The sequence below is a fragment of the Pygoscelis adeliae genome, unplaced genomic scaffold (assembly GCF_000699105.1).
Source record: "Pygoscelis adeliae isolate BGI_AS28 unplaced genomic scaffold, ASM69910v1 Scaffold66, whole genome shotgun sequence".
Lineage (NCBI taxonomy): Eukaryota > Metazoa > Chordata > Aves > Sphenisciformes > Spheniscidae > Pygoscelis > Pygoscelis adeliae.
In genome coordinates, this window is record NW_008825167.1 from 12,138,652 (window position 1) to 12,144,764 (window position 6,113).

Here is a 6,113-nt window from a genome sequence, read left to right on the forward strand (position 1 = left end):
ACATATGGTTTATCGCAATGATCACTATTTTTTGATGACTACTGTGCATCAGTTTAACTTACGGTATGGTTTTCCATCATTGATCTTGTATTAAATCAAGAGATTGATTTTGATTGACTGGAGATACACTATCCAAAGATTAAAGTCAGTCATTTCTTTTCAGGCTGCTCCACTGACAATACAATTATTTTTACTGTCATGGCAGGTACTTCATTCAAAATCACTGTGTGGAGAGTCTTAATTCAGCATATTATGTTACAAAGAAGTGAATGATAGACAGGTGTCTAGAGACCAAATTTTTGACTCATAAACTTTCACTGTATTTCTGTATTATTTGATTCACACAGGAATAGTAATTATTTTGATTAATTTGATACACACAAGACTATAATACATCAATATTAAAGATAAGAATTTTTTACTATTTGTAGATGTTGCACCTTGAGTCTTCCTTAAAAGTTACTTCCCCAGTAATGTTTTCCCATTACTTAGAAATTCATAGTCTCATTCAGGTCGGAAGGGACCTGGGTAGGTCTTTAGTCCAAGCTCCTGCTTAAAGCACAGTGAACTGTGAGATTAGACTTGGGCTCAGAGCTTTGTCCGTCTGGGTCTTGCAAACCTCCAGAACCTAGATTTCACAGCTTCTCTGGGCAACCTGTTCCAACACCCTCATAATTATCCTCATAATTATTTTTTCTTCCTTACTTCTGGTTGAAAACTCCCTCATTTCAAGTTCATTGCCTCTTGTACTTCCACTGTGCACTCTGTAAAGTGCCATGCTCTGCTTTCTTCATAATAATCTCTTAGGCACTGGTAGGCTGCTATTAGGTTCCCCCAGAGCTGCTCCCCCCTCCAGGCTAAGGGAGCCCAGCCCCATCAGCCTCATTTCACAGGGCAAGTGCTGCACACCCTGACTGCACTGGTGACCCTCTGCTGACCCACTCCTCTCTGTCGACAGCAGCCTTGTGTGGCACTCCAGGTGTTGTCCAATGAGTGATGAGTAAAAGGGAATAGTCCCTTCCCTTGTTCTCTTGGCTATGCTTCTCTTGATACAGCTCGACATGCTGTCAGCCTTTACAGCTGCCAAAGGCACACCAGTGGCTCGTGTTCAGCCTACCGTCCCCAGGTCCTTCTGAGCAGAGCTGCTGCCAAGGGGGTTAGTCCATCCCGGGGCAGGATTTTGCATTTGTCCTTTCCAATTCAAGGAGGCTCCTCTTGACCCTTTCCTCCAGCCTGTCTGGGTCCCAGTGAAAGGCAGTCCTGCTCTCAAACCTATTGACCCGCCGTTTGGTGTCTGAAACCCTGACAAGGGCACACTCTGTCTCCTCCTCCAGGTCACACTGAAACTATTTATGTCTTTGGAGCTGTATGAATGGGAAGTGATCCAAATTAAATTTTATCTTTTCCATGTTATGAGATATACAATATTTCTCCTTAAGATGTAGCCAAACTAAGAGCCTGTTAGGAGCTGCAGTATTTGTGCAGCTGTACAGTGCCCAGCCAGAAATATTAATTACAGATGTAAGATATTTATTGTTCTTGGGGATGTTTTCATACTTGGTTTGTAATGAGTCAGTATCTAGCATAAGACAAAGCTTTTTGTGTTAAGCCAATATCTCATTTTCAGCATTAAATGTTAATTACAGTATTGCAATCAAACCATGTTTTGTAATGACCTTTCAAACTAAAAGAATTCCTAACCATGGGAGGACTGATGTTCTGGGACAGCCTCCCAGTCAGAGCTGTGGAGAAGAAAAACTCAAAGGATTTGAAAGTTAGAGCTAGACCAGTCTATAGATTTGTGCTACAGCCCACTGCGATAGGAAATGGCTGGATTTAACTAGTATAGAGATGTCTTTCTTTCTTCTGTTCCCTTACAATGAGATAAAAAGCAATACAACAGAAACATATTAGTGCAGTAAATAGAACATGCAGTGAGAAATACAAAATGCCATAAATTATAACCTATCTCTGAATTTTACAAACGTCCTTTAACACCCTGCATTATTGTAGGGACTGTATCTCTTAATACATCTTAGAGGAAACCACTTGTTATAACTAAACCCTTTTATTGCTAAACCCATTTCCTCTGCTTTACTTCATTGGCCCGAGCAGAAAGTGAAGGAACTTGTTAAAAACTTTTTACAGAAACTGGGATCTGAAGAGAAGAAAACCCAACTGCTTTCCTTTACCAGTCTCTGTGTAAAAGTTACTGCTTTCTGCTTTATATATGCTTACAGGTGAATCCACAGCATTGCCTCTCAGCTTCTGCCCTCTGGCCACAGCCAGCTGGTGCAGGGGTCCTCGGTGGCAGGGCTGCAGGCAGCCATGCTGGGAGGAGAAGTGGTCAGCTTGGAGGTGCGGGGAGGGAGGGAAGAGCCCTTTCAGCCTCTGTCAGACAGGGGAACTCGGAGCCGCTGCTTCAGCATCGCTGGTGTTGAGAGCACACACGTCTCAGCAGTGCCTGGAGCCTAGAGCTGCCCTTGGTGGAGCTTTGCAGACCGGCTGTGAGGAAGGTGGGTTGTGAGCTGGAGGATGGGACCAGTGGGAGATGAACTGGGGGATGTACTGGGGCTTACTGGGCTGCCCATGGCTCAGGAGGTTTGAAGACATAGTGGAGTGTGAACTTTGGCAGGAGGGCAGCACTGTATGGGCCTGTGCTGGGCTCAGAGGGCAGCGAGGACCATGCATCACTGTGGCTGTGGCCCCCACCTCACTGGGGAGGGTGGTGAGGGGTTCGGCTGGGGGAAGCCGTAGGGCCACGCAGGTGCCTGAGCAGCAGTTTGGTGGCCCCCTTGGTTGCCGCCGGAGCTATTTTGCAGGCCAGGCTGCCATTTGTCTGAGGTGACAGATTTTGCAGGTCTTGTGAGAGGCCCTAGGGAAGGAGTTGGGGGGAGGAGAGGGAGAAGGAAGCTGGGGGATAATAGGTGAGGTTCATTCTAGATATAAAATTTGTCAGTTTTTTATTTCTCTTCTTGAAAAGGGTCATGTTATTTTTGAGGTAGCCTTGTGTTTACATCAGAGTAATACTATTACACTGCTCTATTTACCTTATGATTTCAGTTTTCTGCTTTTAAAAATCTATGTGGAATCTATGTTTCTCTGAAAGAGAGTGTCTCTCCTGCTGCTTACCATTCATAAGCATCCACAGCATCTGGCAGTTATGAAATACACTTTTATGTGGCTACTTGGGAAGGTAGCTTTACACTGTATGTATGTTTTTATTTCTGCAGGCAACTTCAGGAACTTACCTTACCATCACAGAGTAGTGGTATTGAAAATGCTACACATATCAAAGATAGATACATTTATGACCCAAAGCTACTATGATTCTTACAGTATTTTTACTTAATAGGCTAAAATACTGTTACAAGAGAGGCTGTGCAGCCATGGAATGTGAATGCTTTTTATGGTCATAATATATACAAAGATGATTACTTACTTCATTTAGTTCCTTAACAGATAGATGTCTGGAAAAGAAAGAATTATATGCAAAACATTTCATTATCATAAAATAAAAATCACTTTGAGTACTTAAATACTTTGATTACATCATCACTGAAAATTAACAGCCCTTGACAAGGGAAGGATTTTATTACTGCTATAGAAATTCAGAGGTTGGTTATTTTTTTGCATAAATTATTTGCAGGAAAAGATTATGGACTTCCATAAAAAAGAATAGCATCCACTGAATTCATTATGGTAAACGAGAGAAGTCTTTGTTAAGGATTTATTCTGGGAGGAGGGGAGAAGAGATATGAATGTTTATCAGCTTTCTTCACGACTTTTCATCTCATGCCAAAATGTCTTATTACGAACTTTAAAGTCAGCTATAAATGGAGGTAAATTCCTTGAAGAGTTTCAAAAATGAAACATTCACAGAGGCAGAATGGAAAGTGTAGAGGAAAGGAGGTGCAAAACAGGAAAAGAGAAATGGAGAAGGCTCCTCATGGTCCTGATTCAAGTAGGCGTTAAGTGTTTTTCTGCCTTCTCCTGATATACCCGATCAACAGGAATATCTTCCTTTCCTGAAAAGGACCTCCAGAAAATATTCTCCCCCAAAAGGGACAATGTTTTGAGTCTGACATCTTTTGTTAGATGTCCTGGCTTTGATGAACACTCATGCTTTTGAGCAACTTGTATCTCATAATAAAAGACTTGGAGGATGTGATATGGAAGTTATTCAGCAACGTAAGGTGTGGATAGGCATCTAATAGTTTTTTGAAGGCTCCGGGATTTAGTCCCTGCTTAGCTTACCTCCTGGACTGAGAAAATATGACTGAGTTATTTTGCTAAATCAGTCAGGGAGAATGCAAAAGGAAGACACGGTATAGAAAATCCTGGGAGCTACTTTTCAACACTTGTTCAGTGAGAAGGGGTCTCTTCCTTGCGCCTGCACTGAAAACATCAGCATGGAGGCTTAAAGAGGCAAGAAATTTGGGAATGATCTGTTAGGGGAAAGTTTCAGGAAGGCTAAGAGAAAGGAGAGGAACTGTTTTGAGTTTGGATAGTTGCTTTTGTGTTAGCTTCTGCAATTTGTTAGCTTGGTCTTCAAGGTCATTATTTGACGTGTGAAAGCCTATATTCAAAACATTGGGTGCATGGTACAGTTAAGCTATAATAAAGGTGTGCTTATAGAGCTGGCCTCCACCACGAGGGGACATGCCACTCGTATGGCCTGCTTACCACAGGCATGTAAAAGTTTAAATCTCACCAAAGCTTCTAAGATACATTCTAGGATCCTGTAAATGCCTATATTTTTATGAGGCTATTTATAAAGTGTATAAATAATGATGTCTTTAATTTTTTAAGTCTTCCAAATCTTGTTGGAAAACAGGACTTGCACTGCTAAATCACATCTGCGGTTTGACAGCTTTGCTTACAGTCTAGCAGATAACGGCTGTAGCGCCGTATTCCGCCACAGTGCAGCTCATATGTATGTTTTCTCCTTACAAAGCTGTGACTGGACTGAAGATGAGTGAGAAATATTTTGGGTGAAGTGTTTGTGCATGAAATTTGTGAAGTGCCTTCCCCAGATCATGTGTGGTCTTAGTCTCTTAATCGTGTGATTAAAAAAACCTAGTACAATTAAAAAAACCCAAACCTATTAGAATTATTTTGGTATCTATAACTGCAGTGTGGAGTTTGGTGGTTATGATTTTTGCTGCTGCCTTTTAATTCTAGCACAAGAAATTACATGTATTTATATTACAGATTTTGGCTTTATAATAGGACCTTTCAAGTCCAAGTGCTTTGCATACTGATGGCTGCTGGCAAACATGGCTTATAACAGTTCTCACAGAGCTTTCAATGTATGTGCTGCCCTACCGAGGGAGGGGATCGGTCATGGGATTTGGAACTTTGCAGCTATAGGTCAGGTCATGCATCTGGATATGAAGCTACTTCATATTAATAAAATGTCTTAACAATCAACAGCTTTTGGAGCATAATCCGTGAAAGAACGTAAGCACCATTCAGGAAAAAAAAACAAAACATACTTAGAGCTCATTCCTTAAGCATATACTTAACTTTAAGCAGAAGATTACTTCATTGATTTTTTAGCTTTTTTTTCCCCCATGGGATTTGTAGTGACCTTTGTAAAATGAAGCAAAATTCAATCCTAATGAACTGAAATTGAAACTATTTATGGAAGGATGGACAGGATTGACACAGCTCAGTTGTACCCAAACTTCTGGCTGCAATAGGTTTTCGTCGGGAGGCATTGAGCATTATACCCTGCGGCCCCTGGATGTGCATCATTCCTGTTCCCAGCATGTGTCCACCACCATCCCCATTTATGAATGTGCATTTTGGTCACACAGCAAGAGCATATATGCATCTGGTTACATGGCAGTGAGCAGCATACATACACGCTCATCTGACGAGATAACGTGTTATATGAAAAAAGCAACCAGACTCATAACCTGACATATGCATATGCTTGGTCATACAGCTGGACACAAGCGATTTGTGCTCGAGGACTCGGCGCTCATCCACACTGCCATGTCAGGATGCTGAATGAACATGGGTGATGTATGACACAGGAGGGCAAGATGGGAAGGGCAAGAAGCGACTCATAGTCTGGGTTAATTGGTCTCATGGGCGGGAGCAAG